General features: G+C 40.5%; 17 non-coding genes across 17 annotated transcripts; all 17 read left to right on the forward strand.

Annotated features, from left to right (window-relative positions):
• The first annotated feature begins 803 nt into the window (after window positions 1–803).
• Window positions 804–875, forward strand: trnac-gca (transfer RNA cysteine (anticodon GCA)). Its single transcript has one exon. It is a non-coding gene; the product is annotated as a tRNA-Cys (tRNA).
• Window positions 876–2,259: 1,384 nt separating this feature from the next.
• trnac-gca (transfer RNA cysteine (anticodon GCA)) lies at window positions 2,260–2,331 on the forward strand. Its single transcript has one exon. It is a non-coding gene; the product is annotated as a tRNA-Cys (tRNA).
• Window positions 2,332–3,715: 1,384 nt separating this feature from the next.
• Window positions 3,716–3,787, forward strand: trnac-gca (transfer RNA cysteine (anticodon GCA)). Its single transcript has one exon. It is a non-coding gene; the product is annotated as a tRNA-Cys (tRNA).
• Window positions 3,788–4,443: 656 nt separating this feature from the next.
• Window positions 4,444–4,515, forward strand: trnac-gca (transfer RNA cysteine (anticodon GCA)). The gene has a single exon. It is a non-coding gene; the product is annotated as a tRNA-Cys (tRNA).
• Window positions 4,516–5,171: 656 nt separating this feature from the next.
• trnac-gca (transfer RNA cysteine (anticodon GCA)) lies at window positions 5,172–5,243 on the forward strand. Its single transcript has one exon. It is a non-coding gene; the product is annotated as a tRNA-Cys (tRNA).
• A 656-nt stretch (window positions 5,244–5,899) lies between these two features.
• trnac-gca (transfer RNA cysteine (anticodon GCA)) lies at window positions 5,900–5,971 on the forward strand. The gene has a single exon. It is a non-coding gene; the product is annotated as a tRNA-Cys (tRNA).
• Window positions 5,972–6,627: 656 nt separating this feature from the next.
• On the forward strand, window positions 6,628–6,699 carry trnac-gca (transfer RNA cysteine (anticodon GCA)). Its single transcript has one exon. It is a non-coding gene; the product is annotated as a tRNA-Cys (tRNA).
• A 1,384-nt stretch (window positions 6,700–8,083) lies between these two features.
• trnac-gca (transfer RNA cysteine (anticodon GCA)) lies at window positions 8,084–8,155 on the forward strand. The gene has a single exon. It is a non-coding gene; the product is annotated as a tRNA-Cys (tRNA).
• A 2,112-nt stretch (window positions 8,156–10,267) lies between these two features.
• On the forward strand, window positions 10,268–10,339 carry trnac-gca (transfer RNA cysteine (anticodon GCA)). The gene has a single exon. It is a non-coding gene; the product is annotated as a tRNA-Cys (tRNA).
• A 1,384-nt stretch (window positions 10,340–11,723) lies between these two features.
• Window positions 11,724–11,795, forward strand: trnac-gca (transfer RNA cysteine (anticodon GCA)). Its single transcript has one exon. It is a non-coding gene; the product is annotated as a tRNA-Cys (tRNA).
• A 656-nt stretch (window positions 11,796–12,451) lies between these two features.
• Window positions 12,452–12,523, forward strand: trnac-gca (transfer RNA cysteine (anticodon GCA)). The gene has a single exon. It is a non-coding gene; the product is annotated as a tRNA-Cys (tRNA).
• Window positions 12,524–13,179: 656 nt separating this feature from the next.
• On the forward strand, window positions 13,180–13,251 carry trnac-gca (transfer RNA cysteine (anticodon GCA)). Its single transcript has one exon. It is a non-coding gene; the product is annotated as a tRNA-Cys (tRNA).
• A 1,384-nt stretch (window positions 13,252–14,635) lies between these two features.
• trnac-gca (transfer RNA cysteine (anticodon GCA)) lies at window positions 14,636–14,707 on the forward strand. Its single transcript has one exon. It is a non-coding gene; the product is annotated as a tRNA-Cys (tRNA).
• Window positions 14,708–16,819: 2,112 nt separating this feature from the next.
• trnac-gca (transfer RNA cysteine (anticodon GCA)) lies at window positions 16,820–16,891 on the forward strand. Its single transcript has one exon. It is a non-coding gene; the product is annotated as a tRNA-Cys (tRNA).
• Window positions 16,892–18,275: 1,384 nt separating this feature from the next.
• Window positions 18,276–18,347, forward strand: trnac-gca (transfer RNA cysteine (anticodon GCA)). The gene has a single exon. It is a non-coding gene; the product is annotated as a tRNA-Cys (tRNA).
• A 2,112-nt stretch (window positions 18,348–20,459) lies between these two features.
• Window positions 20,460–20,531, forward strand: trnac-gca (transfer RNA cysteine (anticodon GCA)). Its single transcript has one exon. It is a non-coding gene; the product is annotated as a tRNA-Cys (tRNA).
• A 656-nt stretch (window positions 20,532–21,187) lies between these two features.
• On the forward strand, window positions 21,188–21,259 carry trnac-gca (transfer RNA cysteine (anticodon GCA)). The gene has a single exon. It is a non-coding gene; the product is annotated as a tRNA-Cys (tRNA).
• The last annotated feature ends 515 nt before the right edge of the window (window positions 21,260–21,774 follow it).

The following is a 21,774-nucleotide window of genomic DNA, read 5'->3' on the forward strand; positions in this document are numbered from 1 at the left end:
ATATCAGGTATCTTGTGAGCTTGTGTTTTTCCTGCTCATGTGCTCACATTGAGGTTGCAAATCACACTTCCTGCTGGGGGTATAGCTCAGTGATAGAGCATTTGACTGCAGATCAAGAGGTCCCCAGTTCAACTCTGGCTGCCCCCTAGTGGTATCTGGTAGTGTTTGCTTTACCCTGTTTGTTGTGATACTATGCAATTCTTGCCTTTTAAACATTTCGTATATGACCTTTTCAAGCAGTCCAATTCATTTTCAGTCAGATATCTTACGACATTGTTCTCTCTCAATCATCACTCATTAAAGGCTGCTGATTTCATTCCCAAACATATATCTTGTAATACTGGTGAATCTCATCATTACAGCATTTGAGGACGCTCATGATATCTCAATTTAACGACGCATGTGATTGGAATTCAAGTTATTACCACTTCTTCTCTAAATGGTCCTCATCACAAACTTGAAAGACCTTCTGGCTGCTTGCAATTTCAACATGCACATGATATTTTGCTCATAGAGTGCACCCTTTGAACAAGTCCAAAAATATGTCATATGGATGGTGCCATTTCATAATATCATCCAGCAGTCACTGCTCAGGAAGTGCCAATGTGTTTAAAAATGGATTCCTGAGAAAAGCATTTGTTCAGGATTTACGCCACTGGGGGAGCATTTTTACTGTTACTCAAAGCATTCCTTTAGATTGTCACCTTCCAAAATCTCCTCTAAGCTCCACATCAGGTATCTTGTGAGCTTGTGTTTTTCCTGCTCATGTGCTCACATTGAGGTTGCAAATCCCACTTCCTGCTGGGGGTATAGCTCAGTGGTAGAGCATTTGACTGCAGATCAAGAGGTCCCCAGTTCAACTCTGGGTGCCCCCTAGTGGCATCTGGAAGTGTTTGCTTTACCTTGTTTGTTGTGATACTATGCAATTCTTGCCTTTTAAACATTTCGTATATGACCTTTTCAAGCAGTCCAATTCATTTTCAGTCAGATATCTTACGACATTGTTCTGTCTCCATCATCACTCATTAAAGGCTGCTGATTTCATTCCCAAACATATATCTTTTAATACTGGTGAATCTCATCATTGCAGCATTTGAGGACGCTCATGATATCTCAATTTAACGATGCATTTGATTGGAATTCAAGTGATTACCACTTCTTCTCTAAATGGTCCTCATCGCAAACTTGAAAGACCTTCTGGCTGCTTGCAATTTCAACATGCACATGATATTTTGCTCATAGAGTGCACCCTTTGAACAAGTCCAAAAATATGTCATATGGATGGTGCCATTTCATAATATCATCCAGCAGTCACTGCTCAGGAAGTGCCAATGTGTTTTAAAATGGATTCCTGAGAAAAGCATTTGTTCAGGATTTACGCCACTGGGCGAGCATTTTTACTGTTACTCAAAGCATTCCTTTAGATTGTCACCTTCCAATATCTCCTGTAAGCTCCACATCAGGTATCTTGTGAGCTTGTGTTTTTCCTGCTCATGTGCTCACATTGAGGTTGCAAATCACACTTCCTGCTGGGGGTATAGCTCAGTGGTAGATCATTTGACTGCAGATCAAGAGGTCCCCAGTTCAACTCTGGGTGCCCCCTAGTGGCATCTGGAAGTGTTTGCTTTACCCTGTTTGTTGTGATACTATGCAATTCTTGCCTTTTAAACATTTCGTATATGACCTTTTCAAGCAGTCCAATTCATTTTCAGTCAGTTATCTTACGACATTGTTCTGTCTCAATCATCACTCATTAAAGGCTGCTGATTTCATTCCCAAACATATATCTTGTAATACTGGTGAATCTCATCATTACAGCATTTGAGGACGCTCATGATACCTCAATTTAACGACGCATGTGATTGGAATTCAAGTTATAACCACTTCTTCTCTAAATGGTCCTCATCGCAAACTTGAAAGACCTTCTGGCTGCTTGCAATTTCAACATGCACATGATATTTTGCTCATAGAGTGCACCCTTTGAACAAGTCCAAAAATATGTCATATGGATGGTGCCATTTCATAATATCATCCAGCAGTCACTGCTCAGGAAGTGCCAATGTGTTTAAAAATGGATTCCTGAGAAAAGCATTTGTTCAGGATTTACGCCACTGGGGGAGCATTTTTACTGTTACTCAAAGCATTCCTTTAGATTGTCACCTTCCAAAATCTCCTCTAAGCTCCACATCAGGTATCTTGTGAGCTTGTGTTTTTCCTGCTCATGTGCTCACATTGAGGTTGCAAATCCCACTTCCTGCTGGGGGTATAGCTCAGTGGTAGAGCATTTGACTGCAGATCAAGAGGTCCCCAGTTCAACTCTGGGTGCCCCCTAGTGGCATCTGGAAGTGTTTGCTTTACCCTGTTTGTTGTGATACTATGCAATTCTTGCATTTTAAACATTTCGTATATGACCTTTTAAAGCAGTCCAATTCATTTTCAGTCAGATATCTTACGACATTGTTCTCTCTCAATCATCACTCATTAAAGGCTGCTGATTTCATTCCCAAACATATATCTTGTAATACTGGTGAATCTCATCATTACAGCATTTGAGGACACTCATGATATCTCAATTTAACGACGCATGTGATTGGAATTCAAGTTATTACCACTTCTTCTCTAAATGGTCCTCATCGCAAACTTGAAAGACCTTCTGGCTGCTTGCAATTTCAACATGCACATGATATTTTGCTCATAGAGTGCACCCTTTGAACAAGTCCAAAAATATGTCATATGGATGGTGCCATTTCATAATATCATCCAGCAGTCACTGCTCAGGAAGTGCCAATGTGTTTAAAAATGGATTCCTGAGAAAAGCATTTGTTCAGGATTTACGCAACTGGGCGAACATTTTTACTGTTACTCAAAGCATTCCTTTAGATTGTCACCTTCCAAAATCTCCTGTAAGCTCCACATCAGGTATCTTGTGAGCTTGTGTTTTTCCTGCTCATGTGCTCACATTGAGGTTGCAAATCACACTTCCTGCTGGGGGTAAAGCTCAGTGGTAGAGCATTTGACTGCAGATCAAGAGGTCCCCAGTTCAACTCTGGGTGCCCCCTAGTGGCATCTGGAAGTGTTTGCTTTACCCTGTTTGTTGTGATACTATGCAATTCTTGCCTTTTAAACATTTCGTATATGACCTTTTCAAGCAGTCCAATTCATTTTCAGTCAGATATCTTACGACATTGTTCTCTCTCAATCATCACTCATTAAAGGCTGCTGATTTCATTCCCAAACATATATCTTGTAATACTGGTGAATCTCATCATTACAGCATTTGAGGACACTCATGATATCTCAATTTAACGACGCATGTGATTGGAATTCAAGTTATTACCACTTCTTCTCTAAATGGTCCTCATCGCAAACTTGAAAGACCTTCTGGCTGCTTGCAATTTCAACATGCACATGATATTTTGCTCATAGAGTGCACCCTTTGAACAAGTCCAAAAATATGTCATATGGATGGTGCCATTTCATAATATCATCCAGCAGTCACTGCTCAGGAAGTGCCAATGTGTTTAAAAATGGATTCCTGAGAAAAGCATTTGTTCAGGATTTACGCCACTGGGGGAGCATTTTTACTGTTACTCAAAGCATTCCTTTAGATTGTCACCTTCCAAAATCTCCTGTAAGCTCCATATCAGGTATCTTGTGAGCTTGTGTTTTTCCTGCTCATGTGCTCACATTGAGGTTGCAAATCACACTTCCTGCTGGGGGTATAGCTCAGTGGTAGAGCATTTGACTGCAGATCAAGAGGTCCCCAGTTCAACTCTGGCTGCCCCCTAGTGGTATCTGGTAGTGTTTGCTTTACCCTGTTTGTTGTGATACTATGCAATTCTTGCCTTTTAAACATTTCGTATATGACCTTTTCAAGCAGTCCAATTCATTTTCAGTCAGATATCTTACGACATTGTTCTCTCTCAATCATCACTCATTAAAGGCTGCTGATTTCATTCCCAAACATATATCTTGTAATACTGGTGAATCTCATCATTACAGCATTTGAGGACGCTCATGATATCTCAATTTAACGACGCATGTGATTGGAATTCAAGTTATTACCACTTCTTCTCTAAATGGTCCTCATCACAAACTTGAAAGACCTTCTGGCTGCTTGCAATTTCAACATGCACATGATATTTTGCTCATAGAGTGCACCCTTTGAACAAGTCCAAAAATATGTCATATGGATGGTGCCATTTCATAATATCATCCAGCAGTCACTGCTCAGGAAGTGCCAATGTGTTTAAAAATGGATTCCTGAGAAAAGCATTTGTTCAGGATTTACGCCACTGGGGGAGCATTTTTACTGTTACTCAAAGCATTCCTTTAGATTGTCACCTTCCAAAATCTCCTCTAAGCTCCACATCAGGTATCTTGTGAGCTTGTGTTTTTCCTGCTCATGTGCTCACATTGAGGTTGCAAATCCCACTTCCTGCTGGGAGTATAGCTCAGTGGTAGAGCATTTGACTGCAGATCAAGAGGTCCCCAGTTCAACTCTGGGTGCCCCCTAGTGGCATCTGGAAGTGTTTGCTTTACCTTGTTTGTTGTGATACTATGCAATTCTTGCCTTTTAAACATTTCGTATATGACCTTTTCAAGCAGTCCAATTCATTTTCAGTCAGTTATCTTACGACATTGTTCTGTCTCAATCATCACTCATTAAAGGCTGCTGATTTCATTCCCAAACATATATCTTGTAATACTGGTGAATCTCATCATTACAGCATTTGAGGACGCTCATGATACCTCAATTTAACGACGCATGTGATTGGAATTCAAGTTATAACCACTTCTTCTCTAAATGGTCCTCATCGCAAACTTGAAAGACCTTCTGGCTGCTTGCAATTTCAACATGCACATGATATTTTGCTCATAGAGTGCACCCTTTGAACAAGTCCAAAAATATGTCATATGGATGGTGCCATTTCATAATATCATCCAGCAGTCACTGCTCAGGAAGTGCCAATGTGTTTAAAAATGGATTCCTGAGAAAAGCATTTGTTCAGGATTTACGCCACTGGGGGAGCATTTTTACTGTTACTCAAAGCATTCCTTTAGATTGTCACCTTCCAAAATCTCCTCTAAGCTCCACATCAGGTATCTTGTGAGCTTGTGTTTTTCCTGCTCATGTGCTCACATTGAGGTTGCAAATCCCACTTCCTGCTGGGGGTATAGCTCAGTGGTAGAGCATTTGACTGCAGATCAAGAGGTCCCCAGTTCAACTCTGGGTGCCCCCTAGTGGCATCTGGAAGTGTTTGCTTTACCCTGTTTGTTGTGATACTATGCAATTCTTGCATTTTAAACATTTCGTATATGACCTTTTAAAGCAGTCCAATTCATTTTCAGTCAGATATCTTACGACATTGTTCTCTCTCAATCATCACTCATTAAAGGCTGCTGATTTCATTCCCAAACATATATCTTGTAATACTGGTGAATCTCATCATTACAGCATTTGAGGACACTCATGATATCTCAATTTAACGACGCATGTGATTGGAATTCAAGTTATTACCACTTCTTCTCTAAATGGTCCTCATCGCAAACTTGAAAGACCTTCTGGCTGCTTGCAATTTCAACATGCACATGATATTTTGCTCATAGAGTGCACCCTTTGAACAAGTCCAAAAATATGTCATATGGATGGTGCCATTTCATAATATCATCCAGCAGTCACTGCTCAGGAAGTGCCAATGTGTTTAAAAATGGATTCCTGAGAAAAGCATTTGTTCAGGATTTACGCCACTGGGGGAGCATTTTTACTGTTACTCAAAGCATTCCTTTAGATTGTCACCTTCCAACATCTCCTGTAAGCTCCATATCAGGTATCTTGTGAGCTTGTGTTTTTCCTGCTCATGTGCTCACATTGAGGTTGCAAATCACACTTCCTGCTGGGGGTATAGCTCAGTGGTAGAGCATTTGACTGCAGATCAAGAGGTCCCCAGTTCAACTCTGGCTGCCCCCTAGTGGTATCTGGTAGTGTTTGCTTTACCCTGTTTGTTGTGATACTATGCAATTCTTGCCTTTTAAACATTTCGTATATGACCTTTTCAAGCAGTCCAATTCATTTTCAGTCAGATATCTTACGACATTGTTCTCTCTCAATCATCACTCATTAAAGGCTGCTGATTTCATTCCCAAACATATATCTTGTAATACTGGTGAATCTCATCATTACAGCATTTGAGGACGCTCATGATATCTCAATTTAACGACGCATGTGATTGGAATTCAAGTTATTACCACTTCTTCTCTAAATGGTCCTCATCACAAACTTGAAAGACCTTCTGGCTGCTTGCAATTTCAACATGCACATGATATTTTGCTCATAGAGTGCACCCTTTGAACAAGTCCAAAAATATGTCATATGGATGGTGCCATTTCATAATATCATCCAGCAGTCACTGCTCAGGAAGTGCCAATGTGTTTAAAAATGGATTCCTGAGAAAAGCATTTGTTCAGGATTTACGCCACTGGGGGAGCATTTTTACTGTTACTCAAAGCATTCCTTTAGATTGTCACCTTCCAAAATCTCCTCTAAGCTCCACATCAGGTATCTTGTGAGCTTGTGTTTTTCCTGCTCATGTGCTCACATTGAGGTTGCAAATCCCACTTCCTGCTGGGGGTATAGCTCAGTGGTAGAGCATTTGACTGCAGATCAAGAGGTCCCCAGTTCAACTCTGGGTGCCCCCTAGTGGCATCTGGAAGTGTTTGCTTTACCTTGTTTGTTGTGATACTATGCAATTCTTGCCTTTTAAACATTTCGTATATGACCTTTTCAAGCAGTCCAATTCATTTTCAGTCAGATATCTTACGACATTGTTCTGTCTCCATCATCACTCATTAAAGGCTGCTGATTTCATTCCCAAACATATATCTTTTAATACTGGTGAATCTCATCATTGCAGCATTTGAGGACGCTCATGATATCTCAATTTAACGATGCATTTGATTGGAATTCAAGTGATTACCACTTCTTCTCTAAATGGTCCTCATCGCAAACTTGAAAGACCTTCTGGCTGCTTGCAATTTCAACATGCACATGATATTTTGCTCATAGAGTGCACCCTTTGAACAAGTCCAAAAATATGTCATATGGATGGTGCCATTTCATAATATCATCCAGCAGTCACTGCTCAGGAAGTGCCAATGTGTTTTAAAATGGATTCCTGAGAAAAGCATTTGTTCAGGATTTACGCCACTGGGCGAGCATTTTTACTGTTACTCAAAGCATTCCTTTAGATTGTCACCTTCCAATATCTCCTGTAAGCTCCACATCAGGTATCTTGTGAGCTTGTGTTTTTCCTGCTCATGTGCTCACATTGAGGTTGCAAATCACACTTCCTGCTGGGGGTATAGCTCAGTGGTAGATCATTTGACTGCAGATCAAGAGGTCCCCAGTTCAACTCTGGGTGCCCCCTAGTGGCATCTGGAAGTGTTTGCTTTACCCTGTTTGTTGTGATACTATGCAATTCTTGCCTTTTAAACATTTCGTATATGACCTTTTCAAGCAGTCCAATTCATTTTCAGTCAGTTATCTTACGACATTGTTCTGTCTCAATCATCACTCATTAAAGGCTGCTGATTTCATTCCCAAACATATATCTTGTAATACTGGTGAATCTCATCATTACAGCATTTGAGGACGCTCATGATACCTCAATTTAACGACGCATGTGATTGGAATTCAAGTTATAACCACTTCTTCTCTAAATGGTCCTCATCGCAAACTTGAAAGACCTTCTGGCTGCTTGCAATTTCAACATGCACATGATATTTTGCTCATAGAGTGCACCCTTTGAACAAGTCCAAAAATATGTCATATGGATGGTGCCATTTCATAATATCATCCAGCAGTCACTGCTCAGGAAGTGCCAATGTGTTTAAAAATGGATTCCTGAGAAAAGCATTTGTTCAGGATTTACGCCACTGGGGGAGCATTTTTACTGTTACTCAAAGCATTCCTTTAGATTGTCACCTTCCAAAATCTCCTCTAAGCTCCACATCAGGTATCTTGTGAGCTTGTGTTTTTCCTGCTCATGTGCTCACATTGAGGTTGCAAATCCCACTTCCTGCTGGGGGTATAGCTCAGTGGTAGAGCATTTGACTGCAGATCAAGAGGTCCCCAGTTCAACTCTGGGTGCCCCCTAGTGGCATCTGGAAGTGTTTGCTTTACCCTGTTTGTTGTGATACTATGCAATTCTTGCATTTTAAACATTTCGTATATGACCTTTTAAAGCAGTCCAATTCATTTTCAGTCAGATATCTTACGACATTGTTCTGTCTCCATCATCACTCATTAAAGGCTGCTGATTTCATTCCCAAACATATATCTTTTAATACTGGTGAATCTCATCATTACAGCATTTGAGGACGCTCATGATATCTCAATTTAACGATGCATTTGATTGGAATTCAAGTGATTACCACTTCTTCTCTAAATGGTCCTCATCGCAAACTTGAAAGACCTTCTGGCTGCTTGCAATTTCAACATGCACATGATATTTTGCTCATAGAGTGCACCCTTTGAACAAGTCCAAAAATATGTCATATGGATGGTGCCATTTCATAATATCATCCAGCAGTCACTGCTCAGGAAGTGCCAATGTGTTTTAAAATGGATTCCTGAGAAAAGCATTTGTTCAGGATTTACGCCACTGGGCGAGCATTTTTACTGTTACTCAAAGCATTCCTTTAGATTGTCACCTTCCAATATCTCCTGTAAGCTCCACATCAGGTATCTTGTGAGCTTGTGTTTTTCCTGCTCATGTGCTCACATTGAGGTTGCAAATCACACTTCCCGCTGGGGGTATAGCTCAGTGGTAGATCATTTGACTGCAGATCAAGAGGTCCCCAGTTCAACTCTGGGTGCCCCCTAGTGGCATCTGAAAGTGTTTGCTTTACCCTGTTTGTTGTGATACTATGCAATTCTTGCCTTTTAAACATTTCGTATATGACCTTTTCAAGCAGTCCAATTCATTTTCAGTCAGATATCTTACGACATTGTTCTGTCTCAATCATCACTCATTAAAGGCTGCTGATTTCATTCCCAAACATATATCTTGTAATACTGGTGAATCTCATCATTACAGCATTTGAGGACGCTCATGATATCTAAATTTAACGACGCATGTGATTGGAATTCAAGTTATTACCACTTCTTCTCTAAATGGTCCTCATCGCAAACTTGAAAGACCTTCTGGCTGCTTGCAATTTCAACATGCACATGATATTTTGCTCATAGAGTGCACCCCTTGAACAAGTCTAAAAATATGTCATATGGATGGTGCCATTTCATAATATCATCCAGCAGTCACTGCTCAGGAAGTGCCAATTTGTTTAAAAATGGATTCCTGAGAATAGCATTTGTTCAGGATTTACGCCACTGGGCGAGCATTTTTACTGTTACTCAAAGCATTTCTTTAGATTGTCACCTTCCAATATCTCCTGTAAGCTCCACATCAGGTATCTTGTGAGCTTGTGTTTTTCCTGCTCGTGTGCTCACATTGAGGTTGCAAATCACACTTCCTGCTGGGGGTATAGCTCAGTGGTAGATCATTTGACTGCAGATCAAGAGGTCCCCAGTTCAACTCTGGGTGCCCCCTAGTGGCATCTGGAAGTGTTTGCTTTACCCTGTTTGTTGTGATACTATGCAATTCTTGCCTTTTAAAAATTTCGTATATGACCTTTTCAAGCAGTCCAATTCATTTTCAGTCAGATATCTTACGACATTGTTCTGTCTCAATCATCACTCATTAAAGGCTGCTGATTTCATTCCCAAACATATATCTTGTAATACTGGTGAATCTCATCATTACAGCATTTGAGGACGCTCATGATACCTCAATTTAACGACGCATGTGATTGGAATTCAAGTTATAACCACTTCTTCTCTAAATGGTCCTCATCGCAAACTTGAAAGACCTTCTGGCTGCTTGCAATTTCAACATGCACATGATATTTTGCTCATAGAGTGCACCCTTTGAACAAGTCCAAAAATATGTCATATGGATGGTGCCATTTCATAATATCATCCAGCAGTCACTGCTCAGGAAGTGCCAATGTGTTTAAAAATGGATTCCTGAGAAAAGCATTTGTTCAGGATTTACGCCACTGGGCGAGCATTTTTACTGTTACTCAAAGCATTCCTTTAGATTGTCACCTTCCAAAATCTCCTCTAAGCTCCACATCAGGTATCTTGTGAGCTTGTGTTTTTCCTGCTCATGTGCTCACATTGAGGTTGCAAATCCCACTTCCTGCTGGGGGTATAGCTCAGTGGTAGAGCATTTGACTGCAGATCAAGAGGTCCCCAGTTCAACTCTGGGTGCCCCCTAGTGGCATCTGGAAGTGTTTGCTTTACCTTGTTTGTTGTGATACTATGCAATTCTTGCCTTTTAAACATTTCATATATGACCTTTTCAAGCAGTCCAATTCATTTTCAGTCAGATATCTTACGACATTGTTCTGTCTCCATCATCACTCATTAAAGGCTGCTGATTTCATTCCCAAACATATATCTTTTAATACTGGTGAATCTCATCATTGCAGCATTTGAGGACGCTCATGATATCTCAATTTAACGATGCATTTGATTGGAATTCAAGTGATTACCACTTCTTCTCTAAATGGTCCTCATCGCAAACTTGAAAGACCTTCTGGCTGCTTGCAATTTCAACATGCACATGATATTTTGCTCATAGAGTGCACCCTTTGAACAAGTCCAAAAATATGTCATATGGATGGTGCCATTTCATAATATCATCCAGCAGTCACTGCTCAGGAAGTGCCAATGTGTTTTAAAATGGATTCCTGAGAAAAGCATTTGTTCAGGATTTACGCCACTGGGCGAGCATTTTTACTGTTACTCAAAGCATTCCTTTAGATTGTCACCTTCCAATATCTCCTGTAAGCTCCACATCAGGTATCTTGTGAGCTTGTGTTTTTCCTGCTCATGTGCTCACATTGAGGTTGCAAATCACACTTCCTGCTGGGGGTATAGCTCAGTGGTAGATCATTTGACTGCAGATCAAGAGGTCCCCAGTTCAACTCTGGGTGCCCCCTAGTGGCATCTGGAAGTGTTTGCTTTACCCTGTTTGTTGTGATACTATGCAATTCTTGCCTTTTAAACATTTCGTATATGACCTTTTCAAGCAGTCCAATTCATTTTCAGTCAGTTATCTTACGACATTGTTCTGTCTCAATCATCACTCATTAAAGGCTGCTGATTTCATTCCCAAACATATATCTTGTAATACTGGTGAATCTCATCATTACAGCATTTGAGGACGCTCATGATACCTCAATTTAACGACGCATGTGATTGGAATTCAAGTTATAACCACTTCTTCTCTAAATGGTCCTCATCGCAAACTTGAAAGACCTTCTGGCTGCTTGCAATTTCAACATGCACATGATATTTTGCTCATAGAGTGCACCCTTTGAACAAGTCCAAAAATATGTCATATGGATGGTGCCATTTCATAATATCATCCAGCAGTCACTGCTCAGGAAGTGCCAATGTGTTTAAAAATGGATTCCTGAGAAAAGCATTTGTTCAGGATTTACGCCACTGGGGGAGCATTTTTACTGTTACTCAAAGCATTCCTTTAGATTGTCACCTTCCAAAATCTCCTCTAAGCTCCACATCAGGTATCTTGTGAGCTTGTGTTTTTCCTGCTCATGTGCTCACATTGAGGTTGCAAATCCCACTTCCTGCTGGGGGTATAGCTCAGTGGTAGAGCATTTGACTGCAGATCAAGAGGTCCCCAGTTCAACTCTGGGTGCCCCCTAGTGGCATCTGGAAGTGTTTGCTTTACCCTGTTTGTTGTGATACTATGCAATTCTTGCATTTTAAACATTTCGTATATGACCTTTTAAAGCAGTCCAATTCATTTTCAGTCAGATATCTTACGACATTGTTCTCTCTCAATCATCACTCATTAAAGGCTGCTGATTTCATTCCCAAACATATATCTTGTAATACTGGTGAATCTCATCATTACAGCATTTGAGGACACTCATGATATCTCAATTTAACGACGCATGTGATTGGAATTCAAGTTATTACCACTTCTTCTCTAAATGGTCCTCATCGCAAACTTGAAAGACCTTCTGGCTGCTTGCAATTTCAACATGCACATGATATTTTGCTCATAGAGTGCACCCTTTGAACAAGTCCAAAAATATGTCATATGGATGGTGCCATTTCATAATATCATCCAGCAGTCACTGCTCAGGAAGTGCCAATGTGTTTAAAAATGGATTCCTGAGAAAAGCATTTGTTCAGGATTTACGCCACTGGGGGAGCATTTTTACTGTTACTCAAAGCATTCCTTTAGATTGTCACCTTCCAACATCTCCTGTAAGCTCCATATCAGGTATCTTGTGAGCTTGTGTTTTTCCTGCTCATGTGCTCACATTGAGGTTGCAAATCACACTTCCTGCTGGGGGTATAGCTCAGTGGTAGAGCATTTGACTGCAGATCAAGAGGTCCCCAGTTCAACTCTGGCTGCCCCCTAGTGGTATCTGGTAGTGTTTGCTTTACCCTGTTTGTTGTGATACTATGCAATTCTTGCCTTTTAAACATTTCGTATATGACCTTTTCAAGCAGTCCAATTCATTTTCAGTCAGATATCTTACGACATTGTTCTCTCTCAATCATCACTCATTAAAGGCTGCTGATTTCATTCCCAAACATATATCTTGTAATACTGGTGAATCTCATCATTACAGCATTTGAGGACGCTCATGATATCTCAATTTAACGACGCATGTGATTGGAATTCAAGTTATTACCACTTCTTCTCTAAATGGTCCTCATCACAAACTTGAAAGACCTTCTGGCTGCTTGCAATTTCAACATGCACATGATATTTTGCTCATAGAGTGCACCCTTTGAACAAGTCCAAAAATATGTCATATGGATGGTGCCATTTCATAATATCATCCAGCAGTCACTGCTCAGGAAGTGCCAATGTGTTTAAAAATGGATTCCTGAGAAAAGCATTTGTTCAGGATTTACGCCACTGGGGGAGCATTTTTACTGTTACTCAAAGCATTCCTTTAGATTGTCACCTTCCAAAATCTCCTCTAAGCTCCACATCAGGTATCTTGTGAGCTTGTGTTTTTCCTGCTCATGTGCTCACATTGAGGTTGCAAATCCCACTTCCTGCTGGGGGTATAGCTCAGTGGTAGAGCATTTGACTGCAGATCAAGAGGTCCCCAGTTCAACTCTGGGTGCCCCCTAGTGGCATCTGGAAGTGTTTGCTTTACCTTGTTTGTTGTGATACTATGCAATTCTTGCCTTTTAAACATTTCGTATATGACCTTTTCAAGCAGTCCAATTCATTTTCAGTCAGATATCTTACGACATTGTTCTGTCTCCATCATCACTCATTAAAGGCTGCTGATTTCATTCCCAAACATATATCTTTTAATACTGGTGAATCTCATCATTGCAGCATTTGAGGACGCTCATGATATCTCAATTTAACGATGCATTTGATTGGAATTCAAGTGATTACCACTTCTTCTCTAAATGGTCCTCATCGCAAACTTGAAAGACCTTCTGGCTGCTTGCAATTTCAACATGCACATGATATTTTGCTCATAGAGTGCACCCTTTGAACAAGTCCAAAAATATGTCATATGGATGGTGCCATTTCATAATATCATCCAGCAGTCACTGCTCAGGAAGTGCCAATGTGTTTTAAAATGGATTCCTGAGAAAAGCATTTGTTCAGGATTTACGCCACTGGGCGAGCATTTTTACTGTTACTCAAAGCATTCCTTTAGATTGTCACCTTCCAATATCTCCTGTAAGCTCCACATCAGGTATCTTGTGAGCTTGTGTTTTTCCTGCTCATGTGCTCACATTGAGGTTGCAAATCACACTTCCTGCTGGGGGTATAGCTCAGTGGTAGATCATTTGACTGCAGATCAAGAGGTCCCCAGTTCAACTCTGGGTGCCCCCTAGTGGCATCTGGAAGTGTTTGCTTTACCCTGTTTGTTGTGATACTATGCAATTCTTGCCTTTTAAACATTTCGTATATGACCTTTTCAAGCAGTCCAATTCATTTTCAGTCAGTTATCTTACGACATTGTTCTGTCTCAATCATCACTCATTAAAGGCTGCTGATTTCATTCCCAAACATATATCTTGTAATACTGGTGAATCTCATCATTACAGCATTTGAGGACGCTCATGATACCTCAATTTAACGACGCATGTGATTGGAATTCAAGTTATAACCACTTCTTCTCTAAATGGTCCTCATCGCAAACTTGAAAGACCTTCTGGCTGCTTGCAATTTCAACATGCACATGATATTTTGCTCATAGAGTGCACCCTTTGAACAAGTCCAAAAATATGTCATATGGATGGTGCCATTTCATAATATCATCCAGCAGTCACTGCTCAGGAAGTGCCAATGTGTTTAAAAATGGATTCCTGAGAAAAGCATTTGTTCAGGATTTACGCCACTGGGGGAGCATTTTTACTGTTACTCAAAGCATTCCTTTAGATTGTCACCTTCCAAAATCTCCTCTAAGCTCCACATCAGGTATCTTGTGAGCTTGTGTTTTTCCTGCTCATGTGCTCACATTGAGGTTGCAAATCCCACTTCCTGCTGGGGGTATAGCTCAGTGGTAGAGCATTTGACTGCAGATCAAGAGGTCCCCAGTTCAACTCTGGGTGCCCCCTAGTGGCATCTGGAAGTGTTTGCTTTACCCTGTTTGTTGTGATACTATGCAATTCTTGCATTTTAAACATTTCGTATATGACCTTTTAAAGCAGTCCAATTCATTTTCAGTCAGATATCTTACGACATTGTTCTGTCTCCATCATCACTCATTAAAGGCTGCTGATTTCATTCCCAAACATATATCTTTTAATACTGGTGAATCTCATCATTACAGCATTTGAGGACGCTCATGATATCTCAATTTAACGATGCATTTGATTGGAATTCAAGTGATTACCACTTCTTCTCTAAATGGTCCTCATCGCAAACTTGAAAGACCTTCTGGCTGCTTGCAATTTCAACATGCACATGATATTTTGCTCATAGAGTGCACCCTTTGAACAAGTCCAAAAATATGTCATATGGATGGTGCCATTTCATAATATCATCCAGCAGTCACTGCTCAGGAAGTGCCAATGTGTTTTAAAATGGATTCCTGAGAAAAGCATTTGTTCAGGATTTACGCCACTGGGCGAGCATTTTTACTGTTACTCAAAGCATTCCTTTAGATTGTCACCTTCCAATATCTCCTGTAAGCTCCACATCAGGTATCTTGTGAGCTTGTGTTTTTCCTGCTCATGTGCTCACATTGAGGTTGCAAATCACACTTCCCGCTGGGGGTATAGCTCAGTGGTAGATCATTTGACTGCAGATCAAGAGGTCCCCAGTTCAACTCTGGGTGCCCCCTAGTGGCATCTGAAAGTGTTTGCTTTACCCTGTTTGTTGTGATACTATGCAATTCTTGCCTTTTAAACATTTCGTATATGACCTTTTCAAGCAGTCCAATTCATTTTCAGTCAGATATCTTACGACATTGTTCTGTCTCAATCATCACTCATTAAAGGCTGCTGATTTCATTCCCAAACATATATCTTGTAATACTGGTGAATCTCATCATTACAGCATTTGAGGACGCTCATGATATCTAAATTTAACGACGCATGTGATTGGAATTCAAGTTATTACCACTTCTTCTCTAAATGGTCCTCATCGCAAACTTGAAAGACCTTCTGGCTGCTTGCAATTTCAACATGCACATGATATTTTGCTCATAGAGTGCACCCCTTGAACAAGTCTAAAAATATGTCATATGGATGGTGCCATTTCATAATATCATCCAGCAGTCACTGCTCAGGAAGTGCCAATTTGTTTAAAAATGGATTCCTGAGAATAGCATTTGTTCAGGATTTACGCCACTGGGCGAGCATTTTTACTGTTACTCAAAGCATTTCTTTAGATTGTCACCTTCCAATATCTCCTGTAAGCTCCACATCAGGTATCTTGTGAGCTTGTGTTTTTCCTGCTCGTGTGCTCACATTGAGGTTGCAAATCACACTTCCTGCTGGGGGTATAGCTCAGTGGTAGATCATTTGACTGCAGATCAAGAGGTCCCCAGTTCAACTCTGGGTGCCCCCTAGTGGCATCTGGAAGTGTTTGCTTTACCCTGTTTGTTGTGATACTATGCAATTCTTGCCTTTTAAAAATTTCGTATATGACCTTTTCAAGCAGTCCAATTCATTTTCAGTCAGATATCTTACGACATTGTTCTGTCTCAATCATCACTCATTAAAGGCTGCTGATTTCATTCCCAAACATATATCTTGTAATACTGGTGAATCTCATCATTACAGCATTTGAGGACGCTCATGATACCTCAATTTAACGACGCATGTGATTGGAATTCAAGTTATAACCACTTCTTCTCTAAATGGTCCTCATCGCAAACTTGAAAGACCTTCTGGCTGCTTGCAATTTCAACATGCACATGATATTTTGCTCATAGAGTGCACCCTTTGAACAAGTCCAAAAATATGTCATATGGATGGTGCCATTTCATAATATCATCCAGCAGTCACTGCTCAGGAAGTGCCAATGTGTTTAAAAATGGATTCCTGAGAAAAGCATTTGTTCAGGATTTACGCCACTGGGCGAGCATTTTTACTGTTACTCAAAGCATTCCTTTAGATTGTCACCTTCCAAAATCTCCTCTAAGCTCCACATCAGGTATCTTGTGAGCTTGTGTTTTTCCTGCTCATGTGCTCACATTGAGGTTGCAAATCCCACTTCCTGCTGGGGGTATAGCTCAGTGGTAGAGCATTTGACTGCAGATCAAGAGGTCCCCAGTTCAACTCTGGGTGCCCCCTAGTGGCATCTGGAAGTGTTTGCTTTACCTTGTTTGTTGTGATACTATGCAATTCTTGCCTTTTAAACATTTCGTATATGACCTTTTCAAGCAGTCCAATTCATTTTCAGTCAGATATCTTACGACATTGTTCTGTCTCCATCATCACTCATTAAAGGCTGCTGATTTCATTCCCAAACATATATCTTTTAATACTGGTGAATCTCATCATTGCAGCATTTGAGGACGCTCATGATATCTCAATTTAACGATGCATTTGATTGGAATTCAAGTGATTACCACTTCTTCTCTAAATGGTCCTCATCGCAAACTTGAAAGACCTTCTGGCTGCTTGCAATTTCAACATGCACATGATATTTTGCTCATAGAGTGCACCCTTTGAACAAGTCCAAAAATATGTCATATGGATGGTGCCATTTCATAATATCATCCAGCAGTCACTGCTCAGGAAGTGCCAATGTGTTTTAAAATGGATTCCTGAGAAAAGCATTTGTTCAGGATTTACGCCACTGGGCGAGCATTTTTACTGTTACTCAAAGCATTCCTTTAGATTGTCACCTTCCAATATCTCCTGTAAGCTCCACATCAGGTATCTTGTGAGCTTGTGTTTTTCCTGCTCATGTGCTCACATTGAGGTTGCAAATCACACTTCCTGCTGGGGGTATAGCTCAGTGGTAGATCATTTGACTGCAGATCAAGAGGTCCCCAGTTCAACTCTGGGTGCCCCCTAGTGGCATCTGGAAGTGTTTGCTTTACCCTGTTTGTTGTGATACTATGCAATTCTTGCCTTTTAAACATTTCGTATATGACCTTTTCAAGCAGTCCAATTCATTTTCAGTCAGTTATCTTACGACATTGTTCTGTCTCAATCATCACTCATTAAAGGCTGCTGATTTCATTCCCAAACATATATCTTGTAATACTGGTGAATCTCATCATTACAGCATTTGAGGACGCTCATGATACCTCAATTTAACGACGCATGTGATTGGAATTCAAGTTATAACCACTTCTTCTCTAAATGGTCCTCATCGCAAACTTGAAAGACCTTCTGGCTGCTTGCAATTTCAACATGCACATGATATTTTGCTCATAGAGTGCACCCTTTGAACAAGTCCAAAAATATGTCATATGGATGGTGCCATTTCATAATATCATCCAGCAGTCACTGCTCAGGAAGTGCCAATGTGTTTAAAAATGGATTCCTGAGAAAAGCATTTGTTCAGGATTTACGCCACTGGGGGAGCATTTTTACTGTTACTCAAAGCATTCCTTTAGATTGTCACCTTCCAAAATCTCCTCTAAGCTCCACATCAGGTATCTTGTGAGCTTGTGTTTTTCCTGCTCATGTGCTCACATTGAGGTTGCAAATCCCACTTCCTGCTGGGGGTATAGCTCAGTGGTAGAGCATTTGACTGCAGATCAAGAGGTCCCCAGTTCAACTCTGGGTGCCCCCTAGTGGCATCTGGAAGTGTTTGCTTTACCCTGTTTGTTGTGATACTATGCAATTCTTGCATTTTAAACATTTCGTATATGACCTTTTAAAGCAGTCCAATTCATTTTCAGTCAGATATCTTACGACATTGTTCTGTCTCCATCATCACTCATTAAAGGCTGCTGATTTCATTCCCAAACATATATCTTTTAATACTGGTGAATCTCATCATTACAGCATTTGAGGACGCTCATGATATCTCAATTTAACGATGCATTTGATTGGAATTCAAGTGATTACCACTTCTTCTCTAAATGGTCCTCATCGCAAACTTGAAAGACCTTCTGGCTGCTTGCAATTTCAACATGCACATGATATTTTGCTCATAGAGTGCACCCTTTGAACAAGTCCAAAAATATGTCATATGGATGGTGCCATTTCATAATATCATCCAGCAGTCACTGCTCAGGAAGTGCCAATGTGTTTTAAAATGGATTCCTGAGAAAAGCATTTGTTCAGGATTTACGCCACTGGGCGAGCATTTTTACTGTTACTCAAAGCATTCCTTTAGATTGTCACCTTCCAATATCTCCTGTAAGCTCCACATCAGGTATCTTGTGAGCTTGTGTTTTTCCTGCTCATGTGCTCACATTGAGGTTGCAAATCACACTTCCCGCTGGGGGTATAGCTCAGTGGTAGATCATTTGACTGCAGATCAAGAGGTCCCCAGTTCAACTCTGGGTGCCCCCTAGTGGCATCTGGAAGTGTTTGCTTTACCCTGTTTGTTGTGATACTATGCAATTCTTGCCTTTTAAACATTTCGTATATGACCTTTTCAAGCAGTCCAATTCATTTTCAGTCAGATATCTTACGACATTGTTCTGTCTCAATCATCACTCATTAAAGGCTGCTGATTTCATTCCCAAACATATATCTTGTAATACTGGTGAATCTCATCATTACAGCATTTGAGGACGCTCATGATATCTAAATTTAACGACGCATGTGATTGGAATTCAAGTTATTACCACTTCTTCTCTAAATGGTCCTCATCGCAAACTTGAAAGACCTTCTGGCTGCTTGCAATTTCAACATGCACATGATATTTTGCTCATAGAGTGCACCCCTTGAACAAGTCTAAAAATATGTCATATGGATGGTGCCATTTCATAATATCATCCAGCAGTCACTGCTCAGGAAGTGCCAATTTGTTTAAAAATGGATTCCTGAGAATAGCATTTGTTCAGGATTTACGCCACTGGGCGAGCATTTTTACTGTTACTCAAAGCATTTCTTTAGATTGTCACCTTCCAATATCTCCTGTAAGCTCCACATCAGGTATCTTGTGAGCTTGTGTTTTTCCTGCTCGTGTGCTCACATTGAGGTTGCAAATCACACTTCCTGCTGGGGGTATAGCTCAGTGGTAGATCATTTGACTGCAGATCAAGAGGTCCCCAGTTCAACTCTGGGTGCCCCCTAGTGGCATCTGGAAGTGTTTGCTTTACCCTGTTTGTTGTGATACTATGCAATTCTTGCCTTTTAAAAATTTCGTATATGACCTTTTCAAGCAGTCCAATTCATTTTCAGTCAGATATCTTACGACATTGTTCTGTCTCAATCATCACTCATTAAAGGCTGCTGATTTCATTCCCAAACATATATCTTGTAATACTGGTGAATCTCATCATTACAGCATTTGAGGACGCTCATGATACCTCAATTTAACGACGCATGTGATTGGAATTCAAGTTATAACCACTTCTTCTCTAAATGGTCCTCATCGCAAACTTGAAAGACCTTCTGGCTGCTTGCAATTTCAACATGCACATGATATTTTGCTCATAGAGTGCACCCTTTGAACAAGTCCAAAAATATGTCATATGGATGGTGCCATTTCATAATATCATCCAGCAGTCACTGCTCAGGAAGTGCCAATGTGTTTAAAAATGGATTCCTGAGAAAAGCATTTGTTCAGGATTTACGCCACTGGGCGAGCATTTTTACTGTTACTCAAAGCATTCCTTTAGATTGTCACCTTCCAAAATCTCCTCTAAGCTCCACATCAGGTATCTTGTGAGCTTGTGTTTTTCCTGCTCATGTGCTCACATTGAGGTTGCAAATCCCACTTCCTGCTGGGGGTATAGCTCAGTGGTAGAGCATTTGACTGCAGATCAAGAGGTCCCCAGTTCAACTCTGGGTGCCCCCTAGTGGCATCTGGAAGTGTTTGCTTTACCCTGTTTGTTGTGATACTATGCAATTCTTGCCTTTTAAACATTTCGTATATGACCTTTTCAAGCAGTCCAATTCATTTTCAGTCAGATATCTTACGACATTGTTCTGTCTCAATCATCACTCATTAAAGGCTGCTGATTTCATTCCCAAACATATATCTTGTAATACTGGTGAATCTCATCATTACAGCATTTGAGGACGCTCATGATATCTAAATTTAACGACGCATGTGATTGGAATTCAAGTTATTACCACTTCTTCTCTAAATGGTCCTCATCGCAAACTTGAAAGACCTTCTGGCTGCTTGCAATTTCAACATGCACATGATATTTTGCTCATAGAGTGCACCCCTTGAACAAGTCTAAAAATATGTCATATGGATGGTGCCATTTCATAATATCATCCAGCAGTCACTGCTCAGGAAGTGCCAATTTGTTTAAAAATGGATTCCTGAGAATAGCATTTGTTCAGGATTTACGCCACTGGGGGAGCATTTTTACTGTTACTCAAAGCATTCCTTTAGATTGTCACCTTCCAAAATCTCCTCTAAGCTCCACATCAGGTATCTTGTGAGCTTGTGTTTTTCCTGCTCATGTGCTCACATTGAGGTTGCAAATCCCACTTCCTGCTGGGGGTATAGCTCAGTGGTAGAGCATTTGACTGCAGATCAAGAGGTCCCCAGTTCAACTCTGGGTGCCCCCTAGTGGCATCTGGAAGTGTTTGCTTTACCCTGTTTGTTGTGATACTATGCAATTCTTGCATTTTAAACATTTCGTATATGACCTTTTCAAGCAGTCCAATTCATTTTCAGTCAGATATCTTACGACATTGTTCTGTCTCCATCATCACTCATTAAAGGCTGCTGATTTCATTCCCAAACATATATCTTTTAATACTGGTGAATCTCATCATTACAGCATTTGAGGACGCTCATGATATCTCAATTTAACGATGCATTTGATTGGAATTCAAGTGATTACCACTTCTTCTCTAAATGGTCCTCATCGCAAACTTGAAAGACCTTCTGGCTGCTTGCAATTTCAACATGCACATGATATTTTGCTCATAGAGTGCACCCTTTGAACAAGTCCAAAAATATGTCATATGGATGGTGCCATTTCATAATATCATCCAGCAGTCACTGCTCAGGAAGTGCCAATGTGTTTTAAAATGGATTCCTGAGAAAAGCATTTGTTCAGGATTTACGCCACTGGGCG

Source organism: Brachyhypopomus gauderio, chromosome 6 (assembly GCF_052324685.1).
Source record: "Brachyhypopomus gauderio isolate BG-103 chromosome 6, BGAUD_0.2, whole genome shotgun sequence".
Lineage (NCBI taxonomy): Eukaryota > Metazoa > Chordata > Actinopteri > Gymnotiformes > Hypopomidae > Brachyhypopomus > Brachyhypopomus gauderio.